This window comes from Typha latifolia, chromosome 10 (assembly GCF_019914945.1).
Source record: "Typha latifolia isolate L0001 chromosome 10, TyphaL0001v2, whole genome shotgun sequence".
NCBI classification, from domain to species: domain Eukaryota; kingdom Viridiplantae; phylum Streptophyta; class Magnoliopsida; order Poales; family Typhaceae; genus Typha; species Typha latifolia.
This window is the reverse complement of record NC_133095.1, coordinates 9,026,473-9,053,556: the sequence shown is the minus strand read 5'-3', so window position 1 is coordinate 9,053,556 and position 27,084 is coordinate 9,026,473. Positions and strand designations below refer to the sequence as shown.

Sequence of the window (27,084 nt, the reverse complement as noted above, 5' to 3'; positions counted from 1 at the left end):
TAGGAGAAAAGGATGGGTCGGGTTATAAAATCCTCAAAGATTGAGTGTAAATCACAAAATAGGTAAAATATAGGGTGTGATGTATAAAAATCCTAAAATAAAATTATGATACTTGATATCATATATTGAGATACAATTTTCTAAATCCAAGTTCGATGCAATGCCTACAAAAAATTATATATCATTGGAAAAGAAAAAGAAAAAGATCACGTGTAATTTGTAGTCTACCAAATTTAACATTTATTCTGAGGTACCCATGCGTTCCATTTAAGCCACAAACCATACACAGAAAAGAACCTCTATACTGGCCCACTAAAAATACTCTTTTTGTTCTCATGCATTAACATGACAATAACAATACTTGGACAGAAATAACCCATAGCATTTATGATCAACAAAAGGTACAATTAGGTATCAGATATTTAAAAAAGATAATAAAAGAACCAGCTCGATCCTCATAAAGCATTTGATACAGGGGCCGCATATTCTTCCATTAGCATTGGGGAAAATCCATTGGAGGGAGAAGAATGGAATCTGGAGTCGGTCCATTCTCTACTTCAAACACTGTAGCCAATCCTAAAGGCAGATGTACGTCGAAGTGGCAGTGCATAATCCAAACGCCTGTACTATTTTAGTGTTAACTCATTAATTATTCTAAAAATTTAAACTATTAGAGATAAATAATCATTATATTTATATATTTTAATATTTTCTCTCATTTTTGGTTTCAGACTTTTTAAGAGGATCAAAAAGTAGATTTACCTTAAATGCGGATTTAAACTCTAGGACATCTGTTCTCATATCATGTTAATTCATTAACAACTCTAAAATTAAACTGAAGCTATTGGAGAACACATGATCTTTGTATTCTATATTTTAATACTGTGGGTCTAATACCCTCGTAAATCATAGAGGTACATATGCAACTAGTGGATAAGAGAGATATGGATGCAAAAAAAATAGTGAAAAGAAGAAGAGGGAATCTAATTCAAATATTTAGTATGTACCTGGATTATTAGCGACGAATCGGATCGCAGCCCACCCACCTATAGGAACAGCAATAGTGTTCCTCTCATGTGGATCAACAAGGTTGTAGCTCTGCTCCGCAATAGACTTGTTATAATTCCCGAACCCCTGAGCCAGTACGTAGAAGTTGTACCCATGAAGGTGCAACGGATGGTTCTCATTGCTTATTATAGCCGTGTTCTGTAACACCATCTCCACCCTCGAGTTATACTTCAATCTCTTCACCTTAGTCCCCTTGGGGGCAAAAAGGAGCGGCGCGAGAGTCGGATCGGTGTTCACGGAGGCGTTTGTGAAATCGAAGAACAACGGCGGCTTGTTTGGGAAGTCCTCTGTGTAGATCCCCTTTACATTCTTGTAACGAGCTTCGAGCAACGACATCTTGGTAGGATTTCGGAAGGACACATTGTTCATGCTTGCGACGGTTGCTCCTCGCGTCCGGTTGCATGTGACTTGGCTCGGCCAGCACGGGTCGATACCCAACCCGAAGGTGATGAACATATGAGTGTCGATTTCGAGAGGCACGGTGCCCTTGCCTGGCATCAGGAGACCGGTCGAGTTGGTGTAGAAGCGGTGTGCGGTGGCCGTGTCGTTGAACGCCGGCATTTCTGGCATCTGTGGATGCGGCGATTGTACGTGAGAATACTTGTATTCGAGGACGCCTCTTGTAGTGGTGTTGTCGAACGGCGGAAATGGAGGACTTATGCTCTGGTAGAGAAGGGCGGCCATGTATTAAAGGGCCGGGGGCGTCGGCAATCATTAGGGCGTCGATGCTTTGGCCCGGCGCGATGACGATCACGTCAGTTTTGTACGGTTTGGTGTAGGCGGCGTCCGCTGCCACGACGGTGAAACCGTGGCCGGCCACCTTGAAGAAGAGTTGGTTATTGAGCGCAGCGTTGATGATCCGGAGCATGTAGGTCTTACCAGACTCGACTTTAAGCTTATACAATTCTGCATACGGCCATGACACAAAAATGGATCATGCTAGCTATTTGTCAACATGTATATGTATATATGCCAGACAAAATTGTTCTCATTCTTACCTTTAGAAGAACAGTTATAGAGATCACCAGGTATCCCATTGATCGTATAAGCATCGGACTTATTGGCGCCATTACCGCTCAGCAAAGCCTCCTTTTCCACATTGACCACATTGGCGTTCCACCACTCACCTGCATTCGTTCTCACGTTCTTGATCAAAGGAAACTGACTAATATAACATTAGATGGATAGAGATAAATTTCAAATATACCTAGTAAAATGGGGACTTCCCTGTCTGGTTTTGGGAAGGGGTAGGCCTTCGCTCCTCGTCTCGGTCGTATAACGAGAGCACCATAAATTGTTGCCCGGAGAAAGGAGACGTGTGCATGCCACCATAATGTGCCCTCCTGGCCTATGATATTAAACTTGTAGGTGTAGCTATTACCAGGGCGACTTGGGCACTGGGTTATCATGTCTGGGCCATAAGCCCAAGCACTTAGTCGCTGAAAAACACCATGCCTGCACTCACGAATCGTAGACATTTGTATTAATTTCTAGTGTATTTGATGCAAATTTTAACGAACTATTAAATACTGGATATAGATCTTGGGGAACTATCCTACCAGTGAATTGTTATGTTGTAAGGTGATTCGTTGATGACATGAAACTTCAACTGTATCACCTTCGTGCACTTCCAAGGTGGGACCTGGCATTTGTCCATTTACTGCTGCAATGACTCTCTTTTCACATAGCCGGCTTATGTTCATGTTTCCAACGTAGACATGATAACATCGTTGGAATACGTCATGTGCAAAATCACATTACCGGTTGTCTTAAACTTGATTATCCAATCAGATGATGTAATTCTAGATTTATTAATAGTGGAAATTTTTTGAAACAGATTTGATCGTAGAAATTAAAATTAATTTTAGACAGCCTTAGAGGACCAGTTGTCATCTAAATTAACCACTAATATGTACTGGAACAAAGTTTAGTATTCATAAAATTATGTGCGTCTTCCAGTTGGAACGCTCAAATGATCAACAGTCTTCCGCCAACTATTTGTTTTGTTGCTGCCTGTTTGGGTAAATTAGGAAAATATTTCATAGGAATTTCAACATGTAGGAAATAAAAAGTGCTAATAAAGAATCTTATGTGATGTTTTTCATTCGGATTGATTTAATTTATCATGTTTGGATGATTTATGAAATTTTAGCGGAAAAAATAAAAAGAAGAAAGATGGGAGGAGGAGGGGAACGAGGTAGTGGGCGGAGGAGGATGATATGAGGAGGAGGGTATTTGCAAAGAAATTTTTTCCATAAGAAACATCCTTTTATAAGGAAGGGAAAAAAATAGTCACTTTTATTTTATCACTCTTGTTTTGTTTCTCTCCCTTCCTCACCTATCAGCACTCTCTTGCCCCGTGCAGCTCCACCACCATCACTACTTCCTTCGCCCACAACCAACTCCTACTCTGCCTACCACAACCTTCTCCTCCTCTGGCCACCACCACCATCATCTCCAACTCCTCCAACCATCAGGATCCTTAAAATTTCCTAAGGAAAGCCCAATTCCTATAGAATCTTGCGAGATATTGGGCTATCCAAATAGGCCCTTGGGATGCAATGCATGGGTGCTAGGAAGCTTCTGCAGTAAAAATGCTCCTCTTTGTTACTGGGTGTACTTACTAATTATGTGTTCGTAGTAGAGATGTTCATCATCTAGATAGGACAAGCATGCCCAAAGCTTATTAAATCCTAGCGACTTCATGCATATATGTCAAAGAATAAATTTCGATGCCTCATAGCTAGAAACAAAGAAACTAAAGAAAGGAAATTATGGAGTTTCACAATTGTTTAAATCTAAACAGGATAAGCATGAATTAAACTTAAGAGTACACGGAAAGTTCGCTCCATGAGTCCAACAAGAGCCAAAAGATCCAACCGAAGCAAGAGCAAATGCTAAAATCAACAAGAATCGTGCCACTTGTTAGATATATATATAGGGAGGAAGAAGAATTGTTTCGAGGAAATAGCTAAAACCTCATCGTTAGAATCAACTCTTTAATGATGCAAGCAAGCTATGTAGGCTCTTATATAGATGTTAACGATGCATGACTAACTCTTCCATTACATATTAATTCATGCCAGCCACCCTACCCTTGAAATGTCATTGTTGAAGTGGGTCTTTGATTTGTATTCTTGTTTGAGAATTGAAGTTGTTTTTATATTCTTCAATTACTAGTAAATTTCCACGAATTCAATTAATTACCTTGGCCTTCTCCTATCCTTCTTCTTAAAAGTTGGTTCTCCAACAAATGCATTATTGGACTAGTAGCTCTTTCCAAGCATAAAATTATATGACATCTGGGATCAACTTGACTTCTAAGGCTTTTTCGCTTTCACAAGGTAGAATAATATTAGAATCTTTTGCTCTTTTAGTTATATGCATCTACTAGTTGCCTCTTCTCCTTCCTGGCCTTAGACATGTGAATGGAATCCATTAAATGGTTGGCTCGCAGTGAGGTTGGTGGAAACTAGTTTTTAGTTGCCTAACCGAGCTTGGATGCAGTACTTTCCAGCCGAAAGAGCCCTTGGATTCTCAAATTCCATCTTTCCATTAATAGCTAAATGATCACAACGTGTGGTAGAGTCGTCAGCTAGCCTCTCACGTTAATATCAAACCTGGTAGCTTTTGACATGCTTAAAGTCATTTGGATTCGTTATGTTGCCAAATTTATTTTGATTAGCTTGTACTATGGATGCTGTTTCTTTTTCTTTTTCTTTTTCTTTTTTGTAGTGGTAGAGAGTTAAGTCAGTCTTGGTCATCATGAGTCCTTGAGTTTGGGATGATTATATCCAGCTAACCTTTGCTTATCATGTAGATTTGCTTTTAAAGTCAAGGAACCTTCTTCCGATCCATAGTGGTTGCAGCTAATTTGCCTAGCTTGGTATGACTATATCCCGCAAACCTCTGCTTTAATCTCAAATGTCATTTTTAGAGAAATGAGATAAGAGTAATTTAGAAAATAGAAAAATATCACTTGAAATTTGATGAAATATTCTACTTTTTGTTCCATCCTGTTATGTACTTGTTAAGCTAAACATACTTCAAAGTGTCTCTTATTATTCTTTTAGCAAATAGGGGGACCTATTTATAAATAACTGAAAGAGAGGGATTTAATTATAATATGTATAGTCAATATTTGGTAAATTTATGAACACAAAACACTAAATAATAATGATGAATAATTTAGAGATTATGTATAATCATTATGTATAATCATGTAGATTACTTACAAAAGATTGAATCATGCCAAGAAATCAAGTAAAAGTGAGAAGAAAAGAAAAATTATTATGTAGAATTAAGACCTCGTCCGATAGGGTCAATAGCGTCTAGACGGCTGGAACGCTTGTTAAGAAAACCGAGAGGTGTTCAGATGGAATAATTAACATTTGGATAGCATGCGAAGAATATAAATAGAAAAATTCTGATATGATCTCCCCTCGGAAGGTTTGATCATCTCGCAATTGATTTTGGATAGAATTTTCGAGAGATATTCTGGTGGATCTAGCCATTATATCAATGTGAAATTTTACTATGATATAGCCCTGCTTTTCATCGAATTTAGTCCCATGCAAATCAAATGGTTAGATTGAAAGATATCCTTGGAAAGATGGATAAAGATCGAAAGGTTAGACCTATGGGATTCAAGTCTGCATGGGATTTGGGATCCGTGGGTGAAGACATGGGCTCCTAGGTGAGGTATGATGGTGGTAGGCCGACAGTGATAGGGTGGCACCGCTAAGGATGATGGTGGTGGAAGGTCAGAGGTAGTGGAATAGTTTGGGTGATGGTAGAGAAATTAGAAGATGAGGGAGGAGTAAATGATATAGAAGAGGGGGACTAAAAGCTAGGAGAGATTGAACCAATGGAGAGATGGCGCGGTTGGTAAAGAGGGAGGAGGAAGGAGAGCTAATGGCTAGAGATAGAGATGAGAGACAGATGGGGGTGACAATGCTCCAATAATCAGATAATGCTCAAATTAGGGCTTCCTCCACATTTTTATAGAGGCTCACATTCCATTGAGATAAGGACTTGATCAACTATTGTGACTCAGCTAGCCCGAGTCGAACTCAGGTTCAACATACATCTCATGACTCAACTAAAATAATTAATCGACTCGATTATAATTATTAATCGACTCGATTATAATTATTAATCGACTCGATTAAAATTATTAATCGACTCGATTAAAATTATTAATCGACTCGATTAAAATTATTAATCGACTCGATTAAAATTATTAATCGACTCGATTAAAATTATTAATCGACTCGACTAGACTCAACTAACCAACTAACAAGTTGACTCCATATTTAGCAAGTTTTTGAGTTCTTAGCTCAACTAACAAGACAACTGCCAAAAGGAATGCAAATAAATAAACTAGATAAATATGTTCAACCCTATGAGCCCAAGGTGCTGCGAATGAATCCAATCCAATCAAGTTATATCACTCCACCACGCTTTTATTCACCTTGACCTCAAGGTATCAAATTTGGATAGCAGTCCATTGAGTCAGATTTGGGCATCTAAGTCACCTTGCCCATGGTGCGCCCACACCACTCCACCAAAACATCAACCACCAACTTGCCCCAGACTCGAGTGTACCAGCTGGCTAGCATTCAAGCTAGAATAGGGGTATTTGGTTCAACCTTCGGCTTAGCTGGATCAACCCCCACTGGTTTGAGCGGTACAACTCTAATCGGCTTGGTAGGAGGAAATCAAGCCTTTAGATTGGAGACATGGAAGACCGGGTGGATCCGCACTTCATCGGGTAGGTGTAGTTGGTGCATTACGGGTCCAATCCTCTCGATCACCTGGTATGATCTAAAAGTTTTGGAGCCAATTTCTAACTAAGGATGGGTTTAGCCGAGCTCTGCCAATACAGTTGGAGCTTGATATAGACCCAATCCCCAACCACAAATGTCCTCTCTTGGTTTTTGTTTTATTTGATTTTGGGTAGTGGCTAGGTGCAACTTGAGTGTCCTTAGCACTCCACCACGGTCTTACTAAACCACATCAACCTTGGATCAATTAGCTCGGGCCGATGGCACATAGGTGCGCAAGATTGGGGGCGGCCGGCCATCGACGGCCTCAAATGAGGTCATGCCAATGGCCGAGTGATAGGTCGTATTATAAGATCATTTTGCCCATGGCAAGGAGGATAGCCATTATGGTGGTCACTCGTCTACAAAACACGCCAAGTATTACTCTAAGCATTTGTTTAGTACTTCAGATTGGCCGTCCATTTGAGGGTGATATGTTGAACTTATACGGAAGGAAGTCCCTTGGAGAGCAAACATTTCCTACCAAAATTGACTCACAAAAATAGGGTCACCATAAAAAGCCATCCATTTTGACATACCATGCATTTTGGCTACATTGCGCACATAAATCTTCGCAACTTTCTTTGTCATGTAGGGATGTGCTAATGCCAAAAAGTGTGCATACTTGCTGAGGTGGTCAACTATTATCATGACCACCAAATGTCCTCTAGTCTTACGTAGACCGTCGATGAACTCCATGGCGACATCCTCCCAAACTCGTTCGGGAATCGATAGGTTTCGCCTATTTGATCTTCATTCTTTGGCACACCTTGCAAGCCTGGACATGGTCTTGCACATCTTTCTTTATCCCAGTCATATGCAACTCTAGTTCAACCATTTGTAGGTGCGCAACACCCCTTCATCACTAGCCATAGCAGTGTCATAGAAGTGGCATACCAACTCCACGTGCAAGCCGTATTTGGCTGGAATGACTACTTTGTCATGGTAAAAAATGAGTTTGCCCTTGAGTGTAAGCCCTAGCTTGCTATTTGGACATGAGGTTAAATCATGATGTGATCCGAGTCTGATTAGATCAATTCACGGGGACATTCGGCTCGAACGATCGAGTTTATTTATCTTTTAATTATTTCATGATGTATGCCTTTTAGGTAAGTCTAGTTTAGTCATGTGAGCCATTAAGACAAGTGCAAATAAGTCATGACAGCTTTTAAGGTAAGTCTAGTTAAGTCAAGTAAGCTTTTAATACAAGTCCAATTAAGTCATATAAGCATTTAAGGCAAATCCTAATTTGAGTCATGTCAGCCTTTATGGCTAGTCCTAGTGGGACTCGGTGTAACCGACCTCTATATATAGAGGGGTTAGGCTCCTTTGTTAAACATCCAAGCATTGAGAAAGTATTCTAGCCTTGAGCTTATCTTAGGAGTAAGAGTAGGATAAACTAGAAGTAGAAGTAAATTAATATTCCTTCATCACCGCCATTGCTGCCCATCATCTTCCTCACCATCATCACCTCCATCATCCCTCCTTCCACCCTCTCCATCCACCATCATTCACCCTAATCAAAGCCTACACTCTGTTGTTGTGAATCATCTCTAGTGGTTCGTAACAATTTGGTATCAAAGATGTTGTTATCCTCATACCAGATGACAATCACACGAGGGATGACAGTAAGAGTAACCGGTGAGACTTCTACGACTAGGGATCCACCACCGGCGACGACTACCAGACTACCTAAGAGCACAAATCCACCATCGGAATTGCTGACCCCACCACCCTCGACATCTCAATCAGAGGTGCTTCAATCCTTGTAATCAATACAAGCATTCATCACTGAGATGGTGTCCGCTATTCGCGAACTCCGCGATGAACGAACTTCATGAGCACAAATAGAGAGGAGTGTTGCGGCTCCCGAACCTATGAACACGGAACCAATTGAAGAGGAGGATGTCATATGGTTTGGGGTGGACCCATCCCTTGGGCGTGCACATCAATAGATGAACCCACCAGGGTTAGGTGCACGAGATGGAGTTCGGCACACTAAAACTCCACCCCATCTAATGGCTAGGGCTTGGTTTGACCCGACGGAGCCTAGGACTTGGCCTGAACCACTTGTGATACGATCACGCCTTTGGCTATGGAGCTCTGATACTAGCTTGATACGATCACGCCTCTGGCTATGGAGCTCTGATACCAGCTTGATACGATCTCGCCGTTTTGGTGCAGGGTCGATCTCTTCCAATTCTTGATCTAGACTAGATCTGGCACGGAACTTTGAAATAAGATCCTGAAATATGCCGCCGTCGGATCGATGTGAAACTTTGATATGTTATAGCCCCAGAAAAGAGCTTTCCAAAAAATCTAGTTGCAGGCGAATCGGATGTAGGGATCTCGAGATATCGTCCGATTTGTGGACAAAGGTCAGATGGTCTATTTTGGATCCGTGGATAGAGGCACGTGATCCTAGGTAATGGTGGTTGAAGGTGGACCGGCGTTAATGTGGTGGCACCGGTGAAAAGTGATGGTGGAAGGGTTGTGGTTGATGGAAGGATTAGGGCAAGTGTTGGATAGATTGGACGAAGGGGGAGAAGATGGCCACCCCTAAGGGACTAGGGTGATTAGCCGGACGAGGGAGGTTAGAAGCGGTGTCGTCGGGGATTGAGAGAACAGGAGCGAAGAAGACGAAGGAGGCAAGGCAAAACTAAATCTCAATAATCAATAATCAATTTGGTTGCCTACCACAACCTTTTATAGGCTAACCAACAACTCAAATTAACCCTAAAAACACAATTTTCGTCGACCGCGTTCGAACTCGCCCGACCACGTTCGAACGCACCGAGTTCGCTCTTCTGGATTTGCGAACGCGATGCTGGCGTTCGAACGCGCCTGTCGGTATTTGCGAACGCGATGCAGGCGTTCGCAGTGCGTTCGAACGCACCGCGTTTGAACGCACAGTACATTCTCTTCACCACGTTCACAACCACCTTCACAAACCGCGTTCGAACTCACTCCACTCGCGTTCGAACGCGACTTATAGAAAACTTATTTTAATGAAAATTAAAACACTAAAACATGAAATAAAAGCACTCCTAAAGTGAATCAATGCTCGAGACGACGTTGGTGAAGTCCGAATCGTATCAATCCACCACGCTTCCGCAACCTTGTCCTCAAGGTTTGAAGTTTGTGAAGCAATCTTTGAACTCTGGCTTAAGTTCCTCCATGGTATGATCTTCTGCATTGGTTCCCCATATATCTGAAGATGTAGGAAATGCTGGTGCTGAAAGAGAGGCAAGCTCACTTGTGTCCGGTTGGCGTGAAAGAGCATCAGCGGCTCGATTTTCAATCCCCTTTTTGTAGACTAATTCGTAGTCATACCCAAGGAGTTTCGTGACCCACCGTTGTTGGGCTGGGGTATGCACACGTTGCTCCATGAAGTAGGGTAAGCTACGCTGGTTCGTGCGGATAGTAAACCGTTGGCCAATCAAGTAGGGTCGCCATTTGGTGACGGCATGTAGAATCGCTAGCATTTCGCACTCGTAGGTAGATAGCTGTCGCGACTGACTTGACAATGCTTTGCTCATATATGCCACAAGTCTGCCCTCTTGCATCAAAACTGCTCCAATGCCCTCACCCGAAGCGTTGCACTCCACCACAAAGGGCTTGCCGAAATCTGGTAGTGCTAGAACCGGAGCTGTAGACATAGCTGTCTTCAAGGCTTCGAAGGCCTCCGTTGCTTTGCCCATCCATTGAAACCCACCTTTTCTGAGTAAGGAGGTCAGCGGGGCAGCAATTTTGCCATAGTTGGCAACAAATCGCCGGTAGTACCCTGTCAATCCAAGGGATCCCCTCAATTCCCTCTGATTAGTAGGAATCGGCCAATCCACCATATTCTTGATCTTGCTTGGGTCAGCTTCCACTCCTTTTACAGAGATTATATGCCCCAAGTACTCCACTCTTGACTCTCCCCAAAGACACTTGCTCATCTTAACTTTTAGCTGGTTTTGTCGCAAGATATTTAATACCTCCCGCACATGCCGCAAGTGCTTACTCCAATTCCTGCTGTATACTAGAATATCGTCAAAGAAGACGAGCACGTACCGACGCAAGAGTGGGCGGAAGAGGTCATTCATTAGCCCTTGGAAGGTGGCCGGTGCATTGGTGAGCCCAAACGGCATGACTCGAAACTCATAGTGGCTATCGTGAGTTTGGAACGCCATTTTGTGTACATCTTCAGGATCGACTCTGATTTGATGGTATCCCGCTCTTAAGTCAAGTTTGCTGAAGTAGGCCGACCCTGTGAGCTCATCCAGCAACTCCTCGATCACCGGTATTGGATATCGGTCCTTGACAGTAATTGCATTCAAGGCTCGGTAGTCGACGCAAAACCGCCGATGAGTAGGCACTTCTACTCGGTTGAATAATCCCTTGCTCGAGCATTTCCTCCACCAATTTACTGATCTCTTCCTTCTGGACATGCGGGTACCGATAGGGTCGGACATTCGCAAGTTTAGCCCTTGGAATGATTTGGATGCGATGGTCATGACGACGGTTCGGCAGTAGTCCTCGGGGTTCCTTGAAGAGATCCTGAAACTCCTGTAGCAGCTCTTCCATGTCAGAGGCTACTTCCCTTGGTGGTGGATGTTCTGGTTCAACAACAGCCATTTGCAATAGTAGAGCTCGGTCCCCTGCACAAGGAAAACCCACAAGTGGTTGCAATGTCGGCCCTTACCATGGTTGATTTCCATCCAGCAGCACCCTTCTTCCATTCCTCCGAAATGTCAGTGTGAGGTTTGAGAAATCAAATGTTATGGGCCCCAAGCTTTGAAGCCATTGAGTCCCCAAAACAATGTCGGCACCTCGCAAGGCCAACGGATAAAGGTCCAATGTGAAAGTTTGGCCTTGCACCTTCAATTCCACACCTCCACAAATAAAATATGCTCGCAATGTGGTGCCATCTCCGATCGTCACATTGAACCCTTCCGTGGGTTCCGACTCGAGCCCAATCTTCCTAAGGAGCCTCTTGTCAATGAAGTTGTGGGTGGACCCGGTGTCAATCAAGATTCTCATTGTGGTTTTCTTGACTACCCCGTTCACCCGCAAGGTCTTTGGCGCAGCTGTCCCCGAATAGGCGTGGAGGGAGATTTCGGCTATCATGTCCTCCACGGGTTGCTCCTCAGCTTCTTCTCCTTGATGTCCAGCCACATCTGCACCTTCAGCTGCAAACTCGTCCTCCGCTTCCTCCAATCCATTGATTAGCATCACCGATCCCATCGGTTTAGCGCAGCAATGCCCGGGTACAAACTTCTCATCACAACGGAAGCATAGGCCCTTGGCTCTTCTTTCTTCTACTTGGGCTGGTGTGAGTGCTCGTCCCGGACCTCTAGGTGCATACTTCACATCTTGGGATGGCTTCAAGTGTGCTCGAGGAGGTACCATTGTAGCAGCAACCCTTGGTACTCCGATAGTATTTCCCGCCGCTATGTTTGGTTGAGCTTGATTGCGGCTTCCTTGGCTCATCCAACTCTGTTTCAAGTGTATCTTCATGGCCCTATGTTTGTCTTCCATAAGCACCGCATCTTCGAAGGCCTCCTTTATGGTTTTAGGCCTTAAAGCCCTCACATCGGCTTGTATGTCACCCCGCAGCCCGGAGATGAAGGTGCTGCGAAGTTGCTGATCCGTCCATGGTGGATGACATCGGCTACTAATCCTCTCAAATTCTTCTTGCTATGACCCAACCGTGGTCTTTTGCACCGTCTTTGAGAGGAGAGCATCAAAGTCTTCATATCCCGATGCTCCAAATCGCCGTGTGATATCGGCGCAAAATTCAGCCCAAGTTTCGATAGCCTCAGTGGCATTGGCTGCTCGAAACCAATGAAGTGCCGCATCCTCAAGGTGGAAGCTCGCAAGCGTCACCTTATACTTTTCCGCCGTTCCTTGGTATGCAAAGAATTGCTCCGCCCTATGCAACCAATCGATCGGGTCGCCACCTTTGAACTTGGGGAATTCGAGACGCACGACTTGTCCACGGATGCCATTGTCTCGTTCCAGATCATGTCCTTGTCTAACCGGGGGAGGATGCACCATGAAGGGTTGATGATCCCTCCTTCGGTTTTGATTAACTTGCCGTGGTTCCGGATCATATTGACCCGCCCACGGATCTTGATCTCCAAGGCGGTCTCCATAGTAATTCACCCGTCGGATGGGTTCACCTACAACTGGACCTGGTGTAACCATCCTTGCTTGCCTCTGCCCATAGGGTGGTGGTAGCAGCGGCTCTTGTGGTTGCAAAGGCTGAACCGGTGGCGGTGGGTTCAAGGGGGTGGACTCGCGTCGTGGGGTCGATGGTGCTTTCCCGTTCGCCATTGCTTCCCTTGTCGCCCGTAGTTCCCGCATCATCTCCATCATCATCTAGTTGTTGATGGCCATTTGCTCTGAAAGAGACCCCAACACGGCTTGAACGCTAGGTTCTTCCATATTCTGATTAGATCGGGCGGTTCCACGGGTGGAAGTCCCTGCAATCGTTTCTCCCTACTCTATTGGGAGAATCTGTTCTTCATTATCTCGCCGTGCAGCCATGGATCTGGTTGTCGTCATTGGAAGCGCTTGTCTGAGGAATGGTGGCTCTGATACCAGCTTGATACGATCACGCCTCTAGCTATGGAGCTCTGATACCAGCTTGATACGATCACGCCTCTGGCTATGGAGCTCTAATACCAGCTTGATACGATCTCGCCGTTTTGGTGAAGGGTCGATCTCTTCCAATTCTTGATCTGGACTAGATCTGGCACAGAACTTGGAAATAAGATCCCGAAATATGCTGCCGTCGGATCGACGTGAAACTTTAATATGTTGTAGCCCCAGAAAAGATCTTTCCAACAAATCTAGTTGTAGGCGAATCGGATGTGGGGATCTCGAGATATCGTCCGATTTGTGGACAAAGGTCAAATGGTCTATTTTGGATCCGTGGATGGAGGCACGTGATCCTAGGTAATGGTGGTTGAAGGTGGACCGGCGTTAATGTGGTGTGGCATCGGTGAAAAGTGATGGTGGAAGGGTTGTGGTTGATGGAAGGATTAGGGTAAGTGTTGGATAGATTGGACGAAGGGGGAGAAGAGGGCCACCCCTAAAGGACTAGGGTGATTAGCTGGACGAGGGAGGTTAGACGCGGCGTCGCCGGGGATTGAGAGAACGGGAGCGAAGAAGACGAAGGAGGCAAGGCAAAACTCAATCTCAATAATCAATAATCAATTTGGTTGCCTACCACATCTTTTTATAGGTTAACCAACAACTCAAATTAACCCTAAAAACACAATTTTCGTCGACCACGTTCGAACTCGCCCAACCGCGTTCGAATGCACCGAGTTCGCTCTTCTGGATTTGCGAACGTGATGTAGGCGTTCGAACACGCGATCGAACGCTCCTGTCGGTATTTGTTGTTAGGTTTTTAATTGTTGGCAATTTTGTTCAAAATATTCTAAGTGTATTTTTACATTTATATGAGCTTTACTCAAGTCTAGAATATCTCTGGTGTGAAGAATTGCAAGATCATTGGAGAAAAGCCGTCGCGTTCACACCGCGTTCACAAACGCGTTCGAACGCGAAATCTGCGTTCACACAGACAGAGAGCCGCGTTCACAAACGCGTTCGAACGCGGGCACTGCGTTCACACAGACAGAGAGCCGCGTTCACAAACGCGTTCGAATGCGAGCACTGCATTCACACCGACCGAGAGCCGCGTTCACAAACGCGTTCGAACGCGAGCACTGCGTTCACACAGACCGAGAGCCGCGTTCACAAACGCGTTCGAACGCAACCTGAAGAATTCAAGCTGTTGCGTTCGAACGCACTTGGGCCCGTTCGAACGCACCTAAGATCAAGTCAGGCCGTTCGAACGCACACGGGCCACGTTCGAACGCAGCTATGAAGTTTGCAATTTATTGGATTTTCGTGAGTACGAATATAACTTGGATTTGGCTCTATCTTGGAGATGATATATAGGGATAGTGTTGCCCTAACTTGAAGCGTTGAAGAAGATCATTCTAGGAGACTTTTTTGAGGCTACATTGCTTCTTCAACTCACAAGGCTCTTCTCATCTACAAATCTTAATCTTTCGTCTTAAGAGCTATCGAGACGAAAGATCAATCTCGAGGGTTACTAAGATTGGACTTCAATCACGAGAAGCAGTGAATCGTGGGTTCTAGCGAGCAAGACTGAGAGGAACAAAGTCGTTTAGATCGATGGGGTGTTTTGTGAGTTAGTCTTGTAACTGCTACTATTCTAGTGATTGGTTTTGATCCGAGTTTGGATCAGTGGTTTTTTCCTGTTTGGGTTTTTCCACGTTAAAATCTTGGCGTACATCTCTGCTTTCGTTTTTAATATTTCGTCTAATGTTTACTTAAGCAAACGAAAAATATCTTTGCCTAGTGTTTAGATACATACGTGTGTCTAGGGGTTATTTTAATTGGTATCAGAGCGGGTTCTCTCATTCTTTGAGAGAGATCAGATAGGCATGGATTTTCATAGAGATGGACCCTCATCTATTAGACCTCCTATTCTAGATGGATCAAATTATGGATATTGGAAAGCTAGGATGAGAGCTTATTTGAAGTCTATAGATGAGCGTGTATGGATGGCCATTGTGAACGGTTAGAGTCCACCAATGTACATGGTGAATGATAAGTTTGTTGAGAAACCGATTGAGTCATGGGATAAGACAGATTATGAAAAAGTTGGCTAGAATAGCAAAGCAATAAATGCAATTTTTAGTTGTGTTTCCTCGGAAGAATTTAGAAGAATTTCTCCTTGTGAAATAGCAAAAGAAGCCTGGACGATCTTAGAAACAACTCATGAAGGAACTATGGCTGTAAAACTTTCGAAACTTCAGAGGTTGACTACTAGTTTTGAAACCCTACGTATGGAGGAGAATGAGACATTTAATGAGTTCTATGCAAAGCCGAGTGATATAGTCAACTCCAGTTTCAACCTAGGAGAGAAAATTCTGAAAACAAGAATTGTCCGTAAGATTCTTAGGTCTCTTCCGAGAAAGGTTTCAGGCGAAAGTTACAGCTATTGAGGAAAGTAAAGACATCGACTCTATGAAAGTTGAACAATTGGTAGGAAATCTTCAAACATTTGAGTCAAGTCATTCAAAACCGAGAAAGTCCAAAGGGATGGCTCTATCCCTTTGTTGAACAAAATTTAGAGGAGTCGATGATGAAGGTGATTTAGATGTTGAGATGTTGGCTATGTTTGTCAAAAAGTTCAATAAATTCTTTCGGAAGCCAAACAAGTTGAATGCTGAAAAATTTGAAAAAAATAAAGCTTTTGTGAAAAAGAAGAATACTGTGAGTTCGAATACAAGTGTTAGCAACAACAATGTCAAACAAAAAAATAAGAATTCTGAGAATAAAGTTCAATGTTTTGAATGTTCTAGTTTTGGACACATCGCACAAGAATGCCCTAATCGTCTTAAGAGAAAGGGTAAAGCTATGAAAGTTACTTGGGATGATTCAGATGAATCTAATGATGATTCTAAAAAAGACGAAGAAAACTTTGTAGCCTTTGCCTCTTCTCTGCTTAATACTGACTCTATTGTTGATTCTGATAGTATAGATGATTTTGATATGCTACCAGCTGAGGAAAATGAATCTGAAATTCAAAAGACATATAATGACTTGTACCTGGAGTCATTTAAAGTCAAGAAAAGCAATCTTAGACTACTTCAACGACTCAAGGTAATTGAACCAGAAAGAATTCAATTTGAGGAGAAGTACAAATTGGAGCTTGAATGTGTCAAAAACCTTTCTGAACAACTTGGCAATGCGAAAAATAAAATGAAGGCTGATGAAATTGAACTAGAGCGATTGCATAAAGAAGTTACATTTCTAAAAGGGAAGAACAAACTGGACGAGATACTAAAAGCTCAGATCTCTGGAAAAGACAGGTATGGTGTTGGATACACTGGTAATTCAAATAATAATAAAACTGTTTTTGTTTCTGTAGGTATACAAAAGGAAGAATACCTGATGCCATCAACCGCATTTACAAAGAAATCCTGGATGAATGCTTCTAAACTGAAGTTGAATCTACAAACTAGTGAAACTTCGACGGTACCAAAGGTAAACTCTAGTCACACTCCTCGACAAAAGGTGAGTAGAAAAAGGTTTGTTCCGACATGCTATCATTGCGGCATTCTAGGGCATATTCGACCTCATTGCAAACTTTTGCAAAAACCTAGAAATGCTTTCATTTATGGGATGAAAACAAAGGCCATATGGGTCAAGAAAAGTGATTTAAGATGTTATGTTGTGCATACAGCCTTGAAAGCTTTAAATTCTGATTTGTGGTATTTAGACAGCGGCTGTTCAAGACATATGTCGGGTGACAAGTTGTTATTTTCTAATCTTGAAAAACATGAAGGGGGAGTTGTGACATTCGGAGATGGTAATTCATCAAAGGTAATAGGTAAAGGAAAGGTAAGTATTCCAGGGATTCCTAGTCTCAAAAATGTTTTGTATGTTAAGGGCTTGAAAGCAAATCTACTGAGTATCAGTCAATTTTGTGATGAAGATTATGAGGTAAAATTCTCCAAAATTGATTGTACTATTCTAGATCATGATGGTAATGTTGTATGTTATGGATCTAGAACATCTGATAATTTCTATATTGTTGGAACTTCACATAAACTGAAATGTAACAGTGCCTTTTTCGACATTGCAGATCTCTGGCATCAACGTCTTGGACATGTGAATCACAAGGAATTATTTACTCTGTCCAAACATGAAGTGGTAAGAGGAATACCTAAGATGAAAGAAATGTCAAAAAGAGTGTGCGGTTCATGTCAAATTGGAAAACAAATTCGAATCTCACACAAGAAGGTAAATTCAGCTACCACCAACCGTGTGCTTCAATTAGTTCACATGGACTTGATGGGTCCAACAAAAAACTGAAAGTCTTGGAGGTAAACGCTATATATTCTTAATGGTCGATGATTACTCTAGATATACCTGGGTTGCCTTTCTACGGGAGAAGTCTGAAACCTTTGAAGTTTTTAAATCACTATGCTTAAAATTGCAGAATGAAAAATCTACAACCCTAGTTAGGATTCGTTCTGATCATGGTAGAGAATTTGAAAATGAAAATTTTTCGTATTTTGTGATTCTCTTGGTATTCAACATGAGTTTTCAGCTCCTATAACTCCACAACAGAACGGGATTGTTGAAAGAAAAAACCGAGTTGTGCAGGAAATGGCTAGGGTTATGCTTCACGCTAAAAATGTTACTCAAAGGTTTTGGGCAGAGGCGGTCAATACAGCGGTACACGTGATAAATCGTGTTTATCTCAGACCAGGTACAAAAATGACTGCTTATGAAATCTGGAAAGGTAAGAAACCTAGTGTTAAATATTTTCGAGTTTTTGGTAGTAAATGTTATATCTTGCGTGATCGGGAATATTTGACTAAATTTGACACTAGAAGTAGCGAAGGCATCTTCTTGGGGTATTCGAATAATAGTAGAGCCTACAGAGTATTTAATCTTGACACTTCTACTGTTATGGAATCTGCTAATGTTATGATAGATGAATCCACGACCGACTTAAGCGAAGCTACTCCTGTTTACATTTTCGCAAATACAAATTACGAAGAAATAGGAAAGGAGCTTGATGCGGAAATTGAGAATCGAACGAGGACAAAGTTGAAATGAACAAAAATGACGCACCATACCGGAACCATACGCTAGAGTGAAATCAAATCATCCACCGACACAAGTGATCGGAGACGTGAATGAACCAATTAAGACAAGACGACAAATCCAAAGTGAGGTATCATTTACTTGTTATACATCTTCTTTTGAACCTAAAAATGTGAAGGAAGCATTGTTAGACGATTCTTGGGTTAATGCTATGCATGAGGAATTAGAGCAATTTTCTAGGAATGATGTTTGGTATTTAGTCCCTAGACCTAAGAATGTGAATGTCATTGGAACAAAATAGATTTACAAGAATAAAAGTGATGAACATGGCAATATAGTTCGGAATAAAGCCAGACTAGTAGCACAGGGATACACTCAGGTTGAGGGTATAGATTTTGATGAGACTTTTGCTCCTGTTGCTAGATTAGAGTCTATTCGTATACTGCTTGCCATTGCTTGTCATTTAAAATTTAAATTGTTTCAAATGGATGTTAAAAGTGCCTTCTTGAATGGTATTCTGAATGAAGAAGTTTATGTGGAACAACCTAAGGGTTTCAAAAATCAAAAATTTCCTTCTCATGTTTTTAAATTGAAAAAGGCCCTCTACGGGCTAAAACAAGCTCCAAGAGCTTGGTATGAGAAGTTGACCACTTTTTTAGTGGATGCGGGGTTCACTCGAGGGGGAGTGGACAAGACATTGTTCATTAGACGGTCGAACAGAAGTTTAGTTGTGGCACAAATATATGTGGATGACATTGTCTTCGGGGCAACGAGTCAATCGTTAGCTAAGGAGTTTGCTGATCTCATGCATAGTCATTTTGAGATGAGCATGATGGGTGAGTTGAAGTTCTTTTTGGGACTTCAAATTACTCAATTGGAAAGAGGGATATTTATCGCTCAAACCAAATATGCTAAGGATCTAGTGACTAAATTTGGTTTAGAAAATGCAAAACATGCTAGAACTCCTATGAGTACAACTACCAAACTAGGTAAGGATATTTCAGGACAAAGTGTTGATCAGACACTGTATAGGAGCATGATTGGTAGTCTTTTGTACTTAGCGCTAGTAGACCGACATTGCATTTAGTGTCGGTGTGTGTGCTAGGTTTCGGTCTCGAACCTAATGAGTCACATTTGTTTCTTTGTGAAACGTATCATAAAATATGTCAGTGGCACAGTTGATTTAGGTATCTGGTTTACGTATGACTCGAGTGCTATCATATCGGGATACACGGATTCTGATTGGGCAGGTTCATGTGATGATAGAAAAAGTACTTCAGGTGGATGTTTTTATGTTGGAAACAATCTGGTTGCTTGGCACAGTAAGAAACAAAACTCGATATCTTTATCTACTGCAGAGGCTGAGTACATTGCAGTAGGGAGTTGTTGTTCTCAGTTACTATGGATGAAACAGATGGTCAAGGATTATGGCATTGAACAAGATACTATGGTGCTTTATTGTGACAACATGAGTGCTATTAATATATCGAAAAATCCTGTTCAGCACTCGCGTACAAAACATATTGATATCCGACATCATTTTATACGCGAGTTAGTTGAAGACAAAACAATAGCTCTTGAACATGTTGAGACGGAGAAACAGTTGGGTGATTTGTTTACTAAACCTTTGGATTTACAGAGATTTGAGTATCTTCGTACTTCTTTGGGGATTTGTGCTTTGGACTGATTTTATTGGGATTTGAGTTCTTTTTAGTTTGCGAGTTTCTTATCGTTTCATTTTTTTTGGTTTTCTTTACTCTGACATTTTCTTTGGTTTTAGTTTTAGATTCGTCGAGAGTTTTTTTGTTATATAAAAAAAAAATTGATGCACTCTTAGATTCAATACTATACTCTTGACATAAAAAATATGATTTTCCTTTTGATTATGAGTTATTATAGTCAAGTTTGTCATCTTGTAGTATATTGTTTCAATTTTAATTTGGTCACTCCCTCGACTACAATAATTATAAATGTTTAATGCACTCATAACGTATGTGTATTCTTGTGTGAGCATGATATCATGAATATTTTTTTTATATAGCTCTCTATTAACTTTGATTTGCACAGTTTGACCTCATGCTTCGTTATCAAATATATTTTTATAAAAGATCAATGAAAAGGGATACAATGAGTTAGTGTGAAAGCCGTCTTATTTCGAGTCCAGTTTGACTCAGTACATTATTTGCAATTTAAAAAATTATATATATGAATCTCTTCTTGCACATCGGTTGATTTGTACTACAAGAAAAGGGCTACCTACTCATGTGTGAAAGCCGTCATTGCACATATATGTTTCAAAAAAAAAAAATACAGGAAAAATTCCTGTTGTGTTATGGAGAATAAGTCGAAAAGTGCAACATTTCCATACTAAGTCGGTTTGACTACTGTGTTGCATCATTGTTTATATAGAAAAGTTTGTTTAAAAAGATTGGTTCATGTTATTAATGCACATCTTGCATATGCATATCGTTATGATCAATCAAGATTAATGTAATTTTGAGTGATGCATTCGAATTGATTATAATATGCTTTTGATGATTTGCTTGATCTTGTATGACTTATTTCATTTGATTGTCATATTCTATGTCTTGAATATAGTTTGGAATTCTAGAAGTGCATCTCCAAAATGATTTTGAACTTGTTTTTAGCTTATATATATATATATATATATATATAAAAAAATTAAAAAAAAAGGGGCGTTCGAACGAGGATTTTTGAGTTCGAACGCGGTGCGTTCGAACGCGCGAACTGGTGCGTTCGAACGCACTCGTGGGTTCATTAAATACTGCGTCCGAACCTAAGGGTTTCATCTTCCTTTTTCCAAACCCTAAAAACCCTTCCTTTTCCCCTTCTCAAATCTTCAAGATCTCGGTGCTTTTCATCGAATTTTTCACTTCAAATCCTTTTTGGGGGTAGATCTCCTCCGGATCTAGTGTCTTTCCACAAAATTTTTGAGTTTCTCCCCACATTTGCAAGGTATGATCATCCATTATTTTCCTATTTTTTTATTCTATAAACATGCTTGATCTTGAGTGATTTTGTGCGTTCTCAACTTTTGATCACGTTAATGCTCAACTCTTGATGGTTCTTGCGAGATTGAACGTGATATCTTAGCGTTTTTCAAGTGAAAGATGTTTTTCCTTTTGGGGCTTCATGGTTTCTACCAGTTTTTTTTCGAATTCTTGCTATTTTTTTTGGTTGCTTTGGGCATGTATTGAATATTACAACGTGTTTTCTTTTCAAGAATGCCTAAAAAGGCGACAGTGACCAAGAAACCAAGGCCGCCTTCATCGCCATCCTCGGCTTCCAAGTTTTCTTCAACAGCGGCTGCGGGTCGCTATAAACATAATTTTGGCACCCGTCCTGTTATCTGTGAAAGACCCGTGGTTATATCTGATTTTTCTAAATTGGGGATTGAACAGATCTTTACTGAACGAGGATGGTTATCAGTGTGTCGGATGAGCGGAACTGCTTATGTGGAAATTGTTCGGGAATTCTTTAGTAATGCCACGATTTTCGATCACTGTATACGTTCTACTGTTCGTGGTGTATCTATCTACCTGGATTCTGATGTTATTCGTGTTGAACTTCGTCTTCCTGATGGTGAGTACCAGTATCCAACGTCTGCTCCACTTCCTGATGTCAATGAATATGCCGGTACTGTCCTGATCAAAGGGGAACGTTGGAAAGGTGACATGATGCCGCATGCAAAGCTGACATCTGTGGCTCGCATGCTTCACCTCTTTTGTCTGTACAATGTTACACCCAAGACTCGACATTCCAGCATTAGTCTCGATCGTGCGTTCCTTCTTCATGCCATGTTATCGGGTGTCTCTATTGACTTAGCTGCCGTGATCTATGATTCGATTCTCTCAGCTGCAAAGAAAGAAGCACCTCATGAGGGATTACCATTTGGCATTTTTCTTACAAATCTGTGCACTCAAAGTGGGGTGCGAGTCGATACTTCGGAACCTTCTCTTACTTCGCAGAAACCATTGGATCGGATAACTCTTAAGCGGAGTCAAGCTCACGACCAGTTGTCTCCTCTCAAACCATCCTCTTCCACCGCTGGTCGGTCATCGCACCTCGACAGTTCTGATGATAGCTCTGCCGATGACTCATCTCTCACTGAGGGGGAGTTACCTCAGAACTCGGACCGTTTCGATCAGCTTTGTACTCAAGTCCAGGATCTCCATTCGGCAGTAAATGAATTACGAGCTGAGCAAGCTCGTCAGGGGACTGTTCTTGACTCCGTGTTGACGATTCTTCATCGTCAGTTTCCTCCGAGTTCCTAGTCTTTGGCATTTGTGCCAAAAAGGGGGAGAGTGTCTTAGATAGTGTCTTAGTGTTTAGGTGTCTAGGTGTGTAGGGGAGTATGGGCATAGGGGAGTTTAGTGGAGTTTTCTTAATGTTGAAACCTTGCTTTGTCTTAGTGTCGTTGGCATTTGAACTTAACTTGAAGTAATTGTGATAACGTGTGTTTAATTCTTGTCTGTTTAAATTTTTGCTCTTGTGATAACTTGTGTTTTGATTTTTTTTTATTTCAAGTTATTTTCACTTGATCTTGCATTGGTATATGTTTCTTTGCAGGGATTGATATGCAAAATACTCTAGACTTGTTGGTTGCTCAGTTTGAAGTCTTTGTAATATCTTGTAACCTAAGTGTTTTGTCACAAATTGCCAAAGGGGGAGATTGTTAGGTTTTTAATTGTTGGCAATTGTGTTCAAAATATTCTAAGTGTATTTTTACATTTATATGAGCTTTACTCAAGTCTAGAATATCTCTGGTGTGAAGAATTGCAAGATCATTGGAGAAAAGCCGTCGCGTTCACACCGCGCTCACAAACGCGTTCGAACGCGAAATCTGCGTTCACACAGACAGAGAGCCGCGTTCACAAACGCGTTCGAACGCGGGCATTGCGTTCACACAGATAGAGAGCCGCGTTCACAAACGCGTTCAAACGCGAGCACTGCGTTCACACAGACAGAGAGCCGCGTTCACAAACGCGTTCGAACGCGAGCACTGCGTTCACACAGACCGAGAGCCGCGTTCACAAACGCGTTCGAACGCGAGCACTGCGTTCACACAGACCGAGAGCCGCGTTCACAAAAGCGTTCGAACGCGAGCACTGCGTTCACACAGACCGAGAGCCGCGTTCACAAATGCGTTCGAACGCAACCTGAAGAATTCAAGCTGTTGCGTTCGAACGGACTTGGGCCCGTTCGAACGCACCTAAGATCAAGTCAGGCCGTTCGAACGCACGCGGGCCGCGTTCGAACACACCTATGAAGTTTGCAATTTATTGGATTTTCGTGAGTACGAATATAACTTGGATTTGGCTCTATCTTGGAGATGATATATAAGGATAGTGTTGCCCTAACTTGAAGCGTTGAAGAAGATCATTCTAGGAGACTTTTTGGAGGCTACATTGCTTCTTCAACTCACAAGGCTCTTCTCATCTACAAATCTTAATCTTTCGTCTTAAGGGCTATCGAGACGAAAGATCAATCTCGAGGGTTACTGAGATTGGACTTCAATCACGAGAAGTAGTGAATCGTGGGTTCTAGCGAGCAAGACTGAGAGGAACAAAGTCGTTTGGATCGACGGGGTGTTTTGTGAGTTAGTCTTGTAACTGCTACTATTCTAGTGATTGGTTTTGATCCGAGTTTGGATCGGTGGTTTTTTCCCGTTTGGGTTTTTCCACGTTAAAATCTTGGCATACATCTCTGCTTTCATTTTTAATATTTTGTCTAATGTTTACTTAAGCAAACGAAAAATATCTTTGCCTAGTGTTTAGATACATACGTGTGTCTAGGGGTTATTTCATTTGTGAACGCGATGCAGGCGTTCGCAGTGCGTTCGAACGCACAGTACATTCTCTTCACCATGTTCACAACCCCGTTCACAAACCACGTTCGAACTCACTCCACCCGCGTTCAAACACGACTTACAGAAAACTTATTTTAATGAAAATTAAACACTAAAACATGAAACAAAAGCACACCTAAAGTGAATCCATGCTCGAGACGATGTCGGTGAAGTCCGAATCGTATCAACTTGCGCCTAGGGCTTGGACCGAGCCACCCACAGCTAGGGTCTGGCCCAAAATAGAGCGGGGTAGACCCTGGCATGGATTGCCTACACCAAGATGAGGGCTTGAGCAACCGGCGGCCAGAGATTGGCCCGAGCTACCTATGGCTAAGGTAGGCAATAGTTCAAACCAATGTGTCATGGAGCCGATGCCATAGTGGAGCCCCCCTCCACATGGCAGAAGGAACCTACACGGGGAATGAGGACATGCCATCCATGAAGACGGGCCATTTGTAGGGGCTCAAGTTCGGACCATACGACTCGATTTCCCCAAGTTCATGGGAGGTGATCCACTAGATTGGCTCTATCGAGCAGATCAGTTCTTCACCTACCAAGGGACCCCAGACCACCAGAAGGTCCTAATAGCCTCATTCCACTTAGAGGATGTCATGATCAGATGGTTCCAAGCGGCATAATGAACTCAACCTTTTCCGTCTTGGGATGAGTTTGCATCCGCCCTATGTACTCGGTTTGGTCCGACTGAGTATGAAGACTTCCAAGCAATCTTGACTAAGCTAACTCAACAGACCACGGTCCGAGCTTATCAAGAAGAGTTTGAGAGAATTTGCAACCATGTACCAGGTTGGTTAGACTAAGCCCTCCGCAGCATCTTCATCAGTGGACTCTGGTCCGACATACAAGCAGAGGTTAAGGCCATGAGGTCTAGGACATTGTTGTAGGCCTTTTTGATAGGCTATGATACCAAATTGTTAAGCTCTGATACCAATTGATAAGCTCTGATACCAAATGAATCAGCCTTACGGTTAGGATCATCGTGCATTGAGTCCTCCCTTGTCGGTATGCTCTCCATAGGTTTCCTTGTTGATGTCATCTTCCTTGTTTCAACCATTAATGGAGGTCTGAGGTTTGCGTGCTCTGATACCACTTGATAGGCTCTAATACCAAATTGTTAAGCTCTAATACCAATTGATAAGCTCTGATACCAAATTGTTAAGATCTGGAACCAAAGATAGGCTACGCAACTATTCCTTCAAGATCTGGATGTATTATAGGAATCATCTGCATAACCGTGAAAAAATATTCGTCAAATATTCTTTGGTAGTCATAAAATTACAAACTAATTGGGTTAGATCCAAAACTTCCTGATCTACAACATTCATATTTATGCTTTTCGTAGATTTGAATTGTAGCAGGGACAAAAATACAGAATAACGTAGGTGATGGTGGTGGTGACGGGTGGACTAGATGTTAGGGTTATGGAGGGATATGGAGATGATGGTAGATTGTGGATATGATTTAGGGATATAGACGAAGGAAATGAAGTGGTCGAGATCCCAAAAAAGAGGGGTGGCTTGACAATCGAGGGAGATTAGAAGTTAGGAGAAGCCTTGCCAACGGTAGAGATGGAAGGTTGGTGAAGAGGGAGGAGGGAGAAGTCTATAGAGAAGATAAGAGGCAAAAAATCAATAATCCAATTGCACAATGAAGTTGGCTGCCATCCACATATTTATAGAGGCTAGCCAACAAGTCCTAAAACAGTATTCCTTATCTTCTTCGATTACCTCTCAGATTAAGCTTTCGTTTTGTCACAGATAGATTACGAATCTGGAGAAGTAATGAATATGAAAGTTGTAGATCAGGAGGTTGGTGACCTTATCCAACTAGTTTGATATTATTTGGATATGTATAGAATATTCTACGCATAGTTTTCCGAAACTGTGCAGAGTTGGATTTAGCTAATTAAATAAAATCCTATCCTACTAAGACTCTAACTAAACCAAATAACCAAATAAGATAATTAGACCCAATCCATTGAGCCTAATCTCCTTTTGATGTGATCCGATTTGATCCGATTCGTATCAATCCACCATGCTTACCCCACCTTGCCCTCAAGGTGAAAAGTTAGGGAAACGCTCCAAAATGTCAATCTCCAACTCCCATGTGGCCTCATTGAATGGCTTGCCAAGCCACTCAACTAGAATCTCCATCTCCAATTTGGTACCATGTCGTCATCGACGCCTAACAAGTACACAAACTGGCTCTACAATCTCTATCTCCTCCAATGGCTCTAGTAGAACTGATCCAATGATCTCATGATCTCCAATATGCTCCCTCAGCAATGAAACATAGAAGACAGGATGCACTCTCGACCCCTCCAGTAGCTCCAGACGATATGCAACTGGACTAATATGCTCCAACACCTGAATGCATTTGCGGTCCAATAGCAAACCGTCTCGATTCTCCAACTATAGATGGCGCTCCAGATCATCCAACAACTCCTGCAATAATCTCAAAATATTTGGGTCAGAAGTACATGCATACCTCAGCTCGTCAAGGGAGGGAAACATAAGAGAAGAATAAGTTGCAAGCTCGGCGATATCGGGTTAGCGCGATAGTGCATCCGCCGCTCTATTTTTCATTCCCTTCTTGTTATTGGATTTCATAATCATATCCGAGTAATTTTGTGACCCATCTCTGTTGTGCTGGAGT

General features: G+C 42.1%; 1 pseudogene; it reads right to left on the bottom strand.

Annotated features, from left to right (window-relative positions):
• Positions 1-267: 267 nt before the first annotated feature.
• On the bottom strand, positions 268-2,771 carry LOC140796523 (laccase-24-like; annotated as a pseudogene).
• Positions 2,772-27,084: the final 24,313 nt, after the last annotated feature.